The following is a 12,140-nucleotide window of genomic DNA, read 5'->3' as shown; positions in this document are numbered from 1 at the left end:
TTGAAGTAGTTAAATCAGTGGCTCTCAAACTTTTCATCTAAGACCCATAGTAACAAATACATTTGGTCTCATGATTGTGTGTATGTGTGTGTGTGTGTGTGTGTATGTATATTCTTTTCTGAAACTAAACTTTTCCAAAATAGCATCTCTACTGGCAATGTACAACACACTTTAATATTTTCTTTTTAAAAATTTTTTTTAAAAGATTTTATTTATTTGAGAGAAAGAAAGAATATAAGAGCAGGGGAAAGGGCAGAGGGAGAGGGACAAGCAGACTCCCCACTGAGCAGGGAGCCCGACACAGAGCTCCATCCTAGGATCCTGAGACCATGACCTGAGTTGAAGGCAGATGCTAACCGACTAGCCACCCAGGCACTCCCTACTATTTTCTATTCAATTCCACTGTGCTTTTAAAACTGCTGGTTGTGAACTATTAAATTGATTTTACAACCTACCAATGGGTCATGGCCTTCAGTTTGAAACACTAATTGAAACCTAGAGGCAGGATTATGAGAAAGCACTGGCCAGTGGGCTAACTTGAATTCTGTCCTTGGATAGGAGGTAGGTGGAGGCTGGATTCAGTGAGGAGGTCTCTGGACTGGGGTCAGATTTGTTGCCCTTCCATGGCTATGGGCAAATGTCCTGACCTCCCATTCTGTTGCTTGTTTGGCACCAAGGACCCTCCACCTGCTTCCTAGAATACCCCTTTGATGACCAACAATAGCAAGGCCTTTCTCTACCTCATCACATCTCTGTCACTCCTCCTACTATCTCAGCAGTATTGTCTGTTTTTGTCACCCAAGACTGAGGAGGGAAGGGATGTGTTTTGTCCATTCTTACACCCTCAGTGCTTGCAGAGACCCTGGCCTACAGGGACTCAATGTTGGCTGAATAAATGGGTGAGTCAATAAATAAATGTGTGACTATAGGATCAGGGTCCCATTGAGTGGGGAGTCCCAGGGGTGGCCAGCTCAGATACCCTCAAATAGTGGTGACATCAGGGCTAGTTTCCTCTGGAAGCTCCAGGGTAGAGTTTTTCCTTTTGTCTTCCAGCCTCTGGTGGCTGCTGGTATGTTCCTTGGCATGAGGCCACATCCCTTCCATCTCTGGCTCTGTGGCCACATGGCCTTTAGTCTTCTGTGCAGTATTTCCCTTTAGTTTCCCCTTTATGAGGACCCTTGTGATTATAGTTAGGGCCCACTCATTCAGAATAATCTCCACATCTCGGCATCCATAATCATATCTTCATAGACATTTTTTTTTTTTTTTGCCATGTAAGGAGACATTCCCAGGTTCTGGGATTAGAACCAGGATTTCTGAGGATCATTCTTCAGTCTACCATATCATGAATTAAGCAGAGTCAGATGGAGGTTGGAGCTAAGAGGAACCTCATTTTCCACTGACCCAGTCTTCTTACTATAGACACAGGTAAGAAAAGACTGTAGAGAGGAAGCAACTTGCCCATGGTCATTTGCTGGTTATGAGCAAGGCTGGAATAGCATTTTGGGTTTTTGCCGCTTCCACGACGGCTGCTGCTCTGGAGTATCCTATGACTCTAATATATATATATATTTTTTTTTGCAGTGTATCTAAAATGCCAGACAAAGATTCAGCACTTGTATATTTTCCACCCTAAAAGTCAGACATGTTGTCAGTTACTTAGGGACTTTTGGAGTTGAACTAATACGGGGAAAGCTGGTGTTACTTTCCACAGAGGTGGTGCATCCTTAAAGTCTTGAGGATTTTTAAAGCCCGCGTGAGCTGCCAGGGGCACCTTAAAATAAATGTAGGTACTCCTTTCTTAATCCCATTAATCATTCATGTCTTACTTTCCATTCAAACTACTCATATCCCAAGTACCCCATACATTTATTTTTTTCCTGGTTGTAATCATGCAGTTCAATAAACCCAAAGAAGGTTACAGGCCTTCTGTTCAGAGGGTCCAATCCCTTTAGTTCTGCATAGGGAGGGATTAGGAGATTTAACCTTTTCCTTCTAAATTGAAACTCATATCAGAAAGGAAATAGAAGAACTAACTGAGGAAAAAGCAACAGGGAAGCTGTGATGGATCACTTGGTCCCATGGGCTACCCAACCCTGTGTTCTTGAATATCTGTGAGGCGGCAGGTCCTTCCTAATGGTGTTTCTGAACACACTGAGATATTCTAATCTACTCTTAAGAAACCAACATGGCTTGGCCAATTTCTTTAGAGAGAGAGAGAAAGAGAGGGAGAGAGAGGTCTCTTTATACTTACCATACATGTATATCTATATAAATACACACGTGTATATATAGACATGCAGATGTGTGTATGCGTGTGTATTCCTGTATGACCCTGTAGAATGATGCATTTTAAAACTTTACCCTAAGCACCTCTATATAGAGTAGAATTTAATGATTATGTTTCCCTCACTTTCCAAAGAATGTGATGTCAGCAGGACGTCCATTATAATATTCTTTCTGATGTGGGGAAGTATCTTTGTTTTCCTTTGTGATTCTTATTCTTAGGCCCACCACTTGACAAGGCAGATGAAGGCTGGATATATCTCCTGGCAAATGTCTGGAGGGGAAAGGTAACATCTTTACCAAGAGCTATGGATTTTAAACAGGTGTCTGGTCATCCCACTGATGAGGAGAATCTAAAATGTTTGGACTACAATTTCCACAGACAGCAGAACCAATCATGCCTTTAAGGGTATGATTATTTCTTTGTGCCATCTCATGCAGCCATGATCAGTTTGAGTATTTATGGTGATTGTGCACTTACCTGGTTTTTCCTGCTAATTTAAAAGCTCTGTGTCTGACCCACATCTGTTTCTCGAATCCAAGGACCTGGCATCTATATTTATTGAGTGCATGCTTTGGTTGAAAATTTTCTGTTCTGAGATTTCTATGTTTTATCTTTTATAGTAGCCAAACTTGAGGGCTTTCTGTAGCAGAAAATGCAAAATTAATATCCATAAGGGCGAGTAGCATCACAAATGAAATTCCTTGAAAAGATGGTGAAAGACAGCAGGGAGCACTGTGTTGTGGAGCACAAAGTGTGCTCAACTATGCTAACAGGCCACACTACTCTGCTTCAGCCAGTGTGGATGTTTGTGACTATGGATTCAGTATTTTTAGATCATTACTGTTTTTCAAAATAAGTTGGAACATACCAGTTTTAATGTGAGACTATCTGTCTGCATTGGGTCTGCGGGCCACCAGCTTGAGAACTTTTCTGTCTAGATTTACTCTCTAATGAAGTGATCAATTCTGTGCATGGAATAGTCTAGTGAAACTGAACTCTCTCTCTCTCTCCTTCTCCCCTTCAAAAATGCTTCATTTTGTTCTAGGAATGTTAATTATCAAATAATTTCCTTCTGTTGTGTTAACATTCATAAGTAGTTCTGGAATGACTCTGTTTCTTGTGAAATGATCATTTGGGACACTAAATTGAAATAAAATTGGAACTAACTTGTATTGCTTTGTTGTTACCTCAGTCAAATTTAGCAAATATTAATTAAACTTAACAAATATTAATATCTCTCTAACTAGATAATGGATCCTACACAGGACCCAAAGATGAGTTAAAGCATCCTTCTCCTCTGCGAGGACTAATATTGCCTCAGACTCAGGGTAAAAGGTCCTGCCCTGATCCTGAGCCTAGACCAGTGCTGCTTAGACTTCAAGTGCACACAGAAGTCCCAGGGAATCTTGTTAAAGTGCTCATTCTGATTCACGAGGTCTGAGGTGAGGACCGAGATTCTGCATTTCTAATAAGCTCCAGAATGAGACTGATGTTACTGGGTCAGGCTACATTTTGAGTAACAAAACTTAGAGACCCTGATCTGGCCTTCTGCCTGTCCTCTCTACCTCCCAACAAGGTAAAGAATCTTGGAGAGTCAAAGGGTAGTGCTTATGGGGAGACCATACCCTCTACCTTCTTGACCATATTCTGACTGCTGGGACCCTGAGAGTCCCTCTTGATTGGCTCCAAGCCTTCATTCATGACCTACATGATTTTCTTTTTCAGATCATCCTCCCAAGGGAAGACTGTATCACTCAGATGCATACCCTTAGGCCTGAGCATTAGCTGAGGTGTTTATGGAAGGGGCTGAAGGAATTTGATGTGAGGGCTGAGGTATCCACGTCATGCACACAAGGTCTAGCAATCTGTTCACCATGCCCTCCAGGTGATTCTTCCACACACTCAGGTTGAGAACCACTGCTCTAGGTGAAGCAGTGCCAGAAGTAAAAAACAAGCTGCTTGGAAATCCTACAACATAATATGAGATCAGTAATCCAAAGATTGTAACATTCGTCTTCCTCTGGCAACGTTGTGAGGAAGTTTCCTCTGTCTTTTCCTCTTAACTATGCCACTAGTTTTGGACTGTGGACAAAATAATTCCCTTCTCTGAACTTCCAAGTTTTTACCTACAAAATAAGAGCTGGACTATAAATTATTAAAGGGTTTCCAGGTCTAATTTTAGGATTTAGATCTTCCAGATCTAAAAGTGTATCTGAAAATATTTTCCTTAAAATCCATGAAATTCTTTCAGTCTTTATTCACATTAAAATCTTACTGATTAATTTTATAAAACTTTCTATTTTAAAATGTATCTACTCCTGAGTGAGATGAAGGGCAAAGAGCTTCATGAGATAATTAATCTATAGCAGCACATCTTAAACTTTAATATGCATACAAATGATCCAGGGATCTTATTGAAATTGCAGAGTTTAGTTCAGTAAGTCAGGGGTGGAACTTGAGACTCTTTGTTTACAGCAAGCCCCCAGGTGATGCACATGCTACTGTTCTGGGGAGCACACTTCAGTAGCATGTTACTGTAGTGTCCAGAAGTTTACTTAAATTGCTTCCTTCAAAGACCTGGGATCGGTCTGAAAGAGCAATGGTGTTTTATAGAGGCAGGGAATAGAGGGAGAGTAATTTAAAGCAGTACACAAAAAGCATGCCATTTGGTAGGTAATGTAATCAGTGAACTGTAACTAGTTATAAACTAGAGAGAATGTGCCCCATTAAAGGGGGTGGGTACTACTCAGCTCTAGCCTCTTGGTGCCATGGAACAGTGTGGTGACATTGCCAGATTTTCCGACTTTTTAAGGGGATCATCAACTGAGTTCTATGAAGTCTTTTTTTTTTTTTAAGATTTTATTTATTTATTCATGAGAGACACACTGAGAGAGAGAGAGAGGCAGAGACATAGGCAGAGGGAGAAGCAGGCTTCCTGAGGGGACCCTGATGTGGGACTTGATCCCAGGACTCCAGGATCATGCCCTGAGCCTGAAGGCAGATGCGTTACCGCTGCTCAACCACCCAGGCACCCTCTATGATGTCTTCTGATTTTCAAGTGCTGTCAATTAATTTACATGAAATTAGCCAGCTAAAACCCAACTATTTAACACCGTGTAAGCCAAACAAAACAAGTATGAAGACCAAATGATCTGTAAGAAGACAAATTTGGGAAGGGAAAGAAGTCTTTCCTGGGTTCTGAGTGGGGAGGAGAGTAGAGAGAGGACACCAGACAGTCAAAAGCCAGCCTGGGCCTAATCAGTAAAGAAGAAGGGGAGAAAAAGGTAAATGGGGGGGGGGGGGCGGGGAGCAGAGAAAGAAAGAAAAGGAAGTGGGAGAATGCAGAACAACTTGATTACATTCAGAGATGTACCTACTTATTCCACCTCTTTCTTGTAGAGTTGCTGTAGAATTTCTCTGAAATTCCAGAGTACCTGGAAATTGGGGTAGGGAAACATTAAGATCAAAGGGGCTCATGGCTGAATCTGAAGCATGAGTGGTGTGTTTTAACTCAAAATTAGGAGGGGCCCAAACCTCTCCCTTCCTTCTAGAAACTATGCTATCCCATGGCCCTTGGGGGATGTTTTCTGCATCCACCTGTTGAGCTCACTTTTTCACTGGAGGAAGCTCCATAGCCACAGGTTGTCCACGTCCCTGTGGGTAGGCTTTTGGATGGGAAGATTCCAGGGGACATTCCCAAAGGAGACTTGGACAAAATAAGTTGGAGAGACATCATCTGGTTCAAATTCTCATTTTGTCACATCTCACTGAAGGCATAGAGTAAAACCAAATCTTTCAAAGTAAAGTTTCAGTGCCCTTTTCAACTTTGCTGTGGGGTTATTGAGAAGACTAAATGTGAACACATGTGAAAAGTGCTTTGTAAATCATAAAGCATTACAAATATGTTAGTGATTGTTGGGAGGAAGCAGAAAGCCAGTTAAGCCTGAGTTAGCAACCTCACTCTTACTAGCGTTGTAAACAGTCAAGTGATTGAACCTCTCTGAACTTTTCTCCCCACCTATAAAATGGGAACAGGTAAAGCCTAACTCATAGAAGTCAGATTAGTACCTGTAAAGTACCCAGGCTTTTGTCTGACACAAAATAGTTGCTGCACAAGTAATATAATTATTAAGGGATTTGAATATCTTAGGAATAATATAATTACTATTATTTTATGTATTCATACTAATTATATTATTATTGTATAATTATTATTCCTAATATATTCAAATCACTTAAAATTCTTAGTCATACTTTGAAATGTTTTATAAATCTATTTAGGTATTTTTATGTCAAAAGTCAGAAAATACTGGGATGCTTGGGTGGTTCAGCGGTTGAGTGTCTGCCTTTGGCTCAGGGCATGATCCCAGGTCATGGGATCGAGGCCCGTATCAAGCTCCCTGAAGGGATCTTGCTTCTCCCTCTGCCAATGTCTCTGCTGCTCTCTGTGTGTCTCTCATGAATAAATAAATAAAATCTTTAAAAATAATCAGAAAATACTGATAAATAAAAATAAAATTAGTGATGATTTCCACATTTGCAGGTTAATCACTGATACCACCTCTAGAAGCTCTTCTAGACTTTTGTATAAATATTCTTGTAAAAATATAGTGTTTTACAGTTTTTAAATTGACTAAAAAACATATTCCATCAAGGAAATTCCATCATGAATTACATATTTACGTCATTTAAAAGAAGTAGGAGTAGTCCTTCTACTTCTGGGAAGATGGAATAAAGGAACTCTTCCCTGTTCCATCCCTAAATACAACTAAAAGCCCTGAACATTATGTATATACCATATATAAGAAGACTGGAAGGTGGAAAGAAAAAGACAAATCAGATCAAGAACTTCGGGACCCAAAGGACAACTCAGTGATGAGTTTCCTGCATTTTGTTTTGCCTCATATATCCCAGAATTGGAACTGGAGAAGCTAGCAACCTGAAAACACCAATGGGGACAGACAAAAAAACAAAAAACAGTCAAAGACTGCTCTCTCTAGCCAAAGGACTAGAGAAGAGGCAGCCTCAGAAGATAGAAAACCTTCAGACAATAAACATTCTATTCCAACTGAACACTACAGAAAATAATTTTGTTCCTACACCACTCATGCACGGAAAGACTAGGTGGGGAGCCTAGATTCACAAGGCCGTAATGAGGCACCCAAACACAAAAAATACTGGAGTGGTGTCAGAGAAGGCCAAAGAGGAAGCCAGGACTTTCATCTCTACCAGCTGGTAAAAAGTTCTTCCCAAACCCAACCACACAGTGTTGGTGGAGACCACATGGGAAGCCTGGACTTCCACAACCACTTGACAATAATGAGACACTTCTCCTCCTCTTCACTAGTATGGTATCAGAGTAGGCTTAGAAAATCAGAACTTTGCCCAGCACCCAGCAGTGATAAGGCTTCCTCCATAATAATAGTGGAGACTATGTGGAGAGCCAGAACTCTTACCCTGTCCAGCAGTAAGGACGAGTACTCTGTCCTTGTTGGTATTAAATAGAGGCCTGGTGGGGAACCTGAACTTCTACCATCACTGGGAATTATGAGGTAGTGTCCATTCTCTTCCTCTTGGAGTGATGTCAAAGAAAGCTAACTAAAATAGAAGATCTAAATAAGACCTAGAGATTTATGCAAAAATGTTGTTTTCAACAGAAAATCACTTGTCATACCGTGAACAAGGAAGATCTCAAAATGAATGAAAATAACATCAATAGATACAAACACCAAAATGGCAGAGATATTAAGACTATATGACAGGGGATCCCTGGGTGGCTCAGTGGTTTAGCGCCTGCCTTTGGACCAGGGTGCGATCCTGGAGTCCCAGGATTGAGTCCTGTGTTGGGCTCCCGGCATGGAGCCTGCTTCTCCCTCTGCCTGTGTCTCTGCCTCTCTCTCTATCATGAATAAATAAATAAAATCTTAAAAAAAAAAAGACTATATGACAAAGATTTCAAAGTCATCATGATAAAAATGCCTCAATGAGGGCAGCCCAGGTGGCTCAGTGATTTAGCGCTGCCTTCAGCCCAGGGCACGATCCTGGAGACCTGGGATCGAGTCCCACATTGGCTCCCTGCATGGAGCCTGCTTCTCCCTCTGCATGTGTCTCTGCCTCTCTCTCTCTCACTCTGTCTCTAATGAATAAATAAAATCTTTAAAAAATAATATCTCCCTTTAAAAACATGCCTCAATGAGCAGTTCTGACAATGTTGGGAACCACTGGAAGAATAGAAAAACCTCACAAAAGAAATAGAAAGTGTCAACAAATAAATAGAAGATATGAATATTAAGTTGTGGAGCAAAGGGGGAACTTAGGCGACCGAAGCATTCCTGCAGGGAGGCTTTCAGGCCGGGAACCTGGGTGCTGGTTCAGCCTTCAGGCCTGTGTGTGAAGGTGCAACAGCAGCTCCTTTGAGCTCTTCCCTAGAAGGTGGGGGTGAGGGGGAGGCTGCCTCCCTGAGTCTGCTCTTCCTCCCCGCTGACATCTGGGGCTTTGACCCTTTCTTTTTTAATCTACTTTTGCTAAGATGCATTTAATAAAAGATACACCAAAAACAAAATGCAAACCTATTTCCCTTGCCTCTTGGGCTTCTGGGATGTCATCACCTCCAGTTTATTGGGTTTGTTTCCAGTTGTTAATAAAGCATTGAAACAGTAAAACAAACAAACAAACAAAAAAACCAGAAGATATGAATAAAAACCAAAAGAGCATGTTGGAACTAAAAAATACAGTAACCAAAATAGGAAGCTCAGTGGACGGGTTCAATAGCAGAAGGGAGAGGACAGAGGAAAGTATCCATAAGCTGAAAGAAAGAATGGGGATTACCAAATCTGAATAGCGGAAAAAGAGATTTAAAAAATAATCTCAGAGACCCCAAGAATATAACAAAAGATCTAACATTTGTGTCATTGAACTCCTAGGAGAGGAGGAAAAGTACTTGAAGAAACAATGGCTGAAACTCTCCAAATTTGGCAAGAAACCCAAACCAACAGATCCAAGAAGCTTAGTGAATCCCAAACAGAATAAATCCAAGAAATCTATAGCAAGACAAATTATAATTAAGCTTCTAGAACTAAAAGAAAAAGTATTGAAAGCAGCCAGGAAAAAATGGCATCTTGCCTATAAGGGGAAAATAATTACAGTGGCAGCTGATTTCTTATCAGAAGCCATACAAGTCAGAAAGAAGTGGCACAATATTTTTCAGGTGTGAAAGAAGGGAACTGTGAACCCAGCGAAAATATCTTTCAAGAATAAAGGAAAATCAAGACATTCTGAGATGAAGAAAGGCTAAGTGAACTTGTTGCCAGCTAACCTACCTTAAGAGAATGGCTAAAGGAAATGGTCCACAGAGGAAGGGAAAGGTAAAGAAGGGAACACTGGAGTCTCAGTAAGGAAAGAATACAGTAAACAAAAATACATGCAAATTCCATAGACTTTTCTTCTCTTGAGCTTTCTAAATTATGTTTGATGGTTGAAACAAAAATTATAACACTATTTGATGTGATTCTAAATATATGTAGAAGAAATATTTAAGGTAAGGCAATTATAAATGAGGGAGGGTAAAGAGATTAAATGGAGATGAGATTTCTGTATTTCACTGAAACTGGTAAAATGTCATCACCAGTAGACTGTGGTAAGTTATATATATGACGTGATACCTACAGCAACCAGACAAAACCTATACAAAGAATACATTTAAAGGCCTATACTAGGGCAGCCCGGGTAGCTCAGCGGTTTAGCGCTGCCTTCAGCCCAGGGCCTGATCCTGGAGACCCAGGATCAAGTCCCACATCAGGCTCCCTGCATGGAGCCTGCTTCTCCCTCTGCCTGTATCTCTACCTCTCTCTCTCTCTATGTGTCTCTCATGAACAAATAAAATCTTAAAAAAAAAAAAGGCCTATACTATAGGTAAATAGAAATGGAAATCTAGAAAATGTTCATGTAACCCACAAAAAGGCAGAAAAAAGAAACAGAAATGAAAAAACAAGCAGAAAACAAAAAATTAAAATGCTAGATTTCAGCACGAGAATATCAGTATATAAATTTAATGTAAATAGTCTGAAAACACCAATTAAAAGCAACAACTGACAGATTGAAAAGTATGGCCCACCTATCTGCTGTCTAAAAAAAACCCAAAACCCCACTTCAAATATAATGACATAGGCAGGTTGAAAGTAAAAAGTTTGAAAAAAATATATAATACAAACATTAATCAAAGCAGAAGTGGTTATATAAATATTAGACAAAGTAGGTAAAATATAATTCAGAATGAAAAAAATTGCCAGACATAGAGAGACATTAGATAATGATGAAAAAGTGAATTTAGCAAGAAGATATAACAATTCTAAATGGATATGCAACAAACAACAGAGCTGAAAAATGTGTGAAGCCAAAACTGATGTAAATGAAAGGAGAAATAGACAAATCCACAATTATAGGTAGAGACTTCAACACCCTTATCTCAAGAATTGATAAAACAACTAGACACAGAATTGGCCAGGATATAGAAGACTCAAACACATCATCAACGAATAGAATCAAATCAGCATTTATAAAGCACTCCATTCAACAATAGCAGAATATACATTCTTTCAACTGCCCCTGGAACAAATGCCAAAGTAGATCATACTTTTGGCCATAAAACAAACCTCCACAAACTTAAAACAGTTGAAATCTTACAAAGTGTGTTCTTTGATCACAATGGAATTAAAGTAGACATTAATAACATAAAAGTATCAGGAAAATATCCAGGCACTTGGAAACTGAACAACACAATTTCAAATAATCTGTAAATACAAATAATAGAATTGAGATGAGAATGTGGCATATCAAAATTTGTAGAATGCAGGTAAGTCAGCAATGAAAGGTAAATTTATATGACTGAGTGCATTCACTAGAGAAGAAAAGTCTCAATATATAAGCACTCACCTTGAGAACTTAAAGATGTGCAAAACTGAAAAAAAGAAGAAAACTAAATCCAAAGAAAACAGAAGGAAGGTGATAATAAGGGTAAGAACAGAAATCAGTGAAATAGAAAACAGGAAAATAGAGAAAATGAAACAAAGAGTTGATTCTTTGAAAAGATCAATAAAATTGGCAAACCTGTAACCAAAAAAAAAGAGGGCACGAATTACCAATATTAAGAAGAAATCAGGAAATATCACTATAGATCCTGCAGACATCCAAAGGAAAATAGGAGAATACTATGAACAGCTCTACATACATAAATGTGATAACTTAGGTTAAATGGATAACTTTTTCAAAAAATACAAACTATCACAAGCATCCTTATGAGATAGATAATTTGAATAGCCTTGTAACTATTATGGAAATTGAATTCATAATTTAAAAACTTCATAAAAGAAATCTCCAGGCCCATTGTTTTGTTGCAGAATTTTACAAAATATTTAAAGAATAATTACTACCACCTTTTACATATTCTCTTCCAGAAAATAGAAAACACTTCTAATTTATTTTATGAAGTTAATATTACCTTAATATCAAAACCAGACAAACACATCACAAAAAAGAAAACAACAGACCAATACACCTCATGAATAAAGATGCAAAATCCTTGACAAAATATTGGCAAACAGAATTCAGTAATACATTTTAAAAAATTATACACCATGGTCAAGTTGTCTTTGAGGGATGCAAGATTGAGTCAACATTCAAAATTCAATCAGTGTAATCCACCACATTAATAGGGTAAAGAAGACATGATCATATCAACTAGTGGAGAAAAGCATTTGACAAAATTCAACCAATTTATGGTAAAACTCTTAGGAAAGTAAGAAAAGAACATTCTTCAACTTAATAAAGAGCATTTATTAAAAAAAACCCTATA

General features: G+C 39.1%; 1 long non-coding RNA gene across 8 annotated transcripts in view; it reads left to right on the top strand.

The window, feature by feature from the left end:
- Positions 1–12,140, top strand: part of LOC102151514 — a 190,194-nt gene that overhangs the window by 12,841 nt on the left and 165,213 nt on the right. For 7 of the 8 annotated variants that reach the window (XR_005374106.1, XR_005374104.1, XR_005374102.1 and 4 more), the window contains exon 3: positions 1,280–1,428. This is a non-coding gene — a long non-coding RNA (uncharacterized LOC102151514). Of the gene's footprint in view, positions 1–1,279; positions 1,429–2,508; positions 3,733–4,015; positions 4,454–12,140 lie in introns of those variants that run through there. The other variant, XR_005374100.1, reaches the window with a different exon arrangement.

The sequence above is a fragment of the Canis lupus genome, chromosome 19 (genome assembly GCF_011100685.1).
Source record: "Canis lupus familiaris isolate Mischka breed German Shepherd chromosome 19, alternate assembly UU_Cfam_GSD_1.0, whole genome shotgun sequence".
In the NCBI taxonomy this organism is placed as follows: domain Eukaryota; kingdom Metazoa; phylum Chordata; class Mammalia; order Carnivora; family Canidae; genus Canis; species Canis lupus.
Note: the sequence above shows the minus strand (reverse complement) of the source record. Positions and strands in the feature narration are given on the sequence as shown.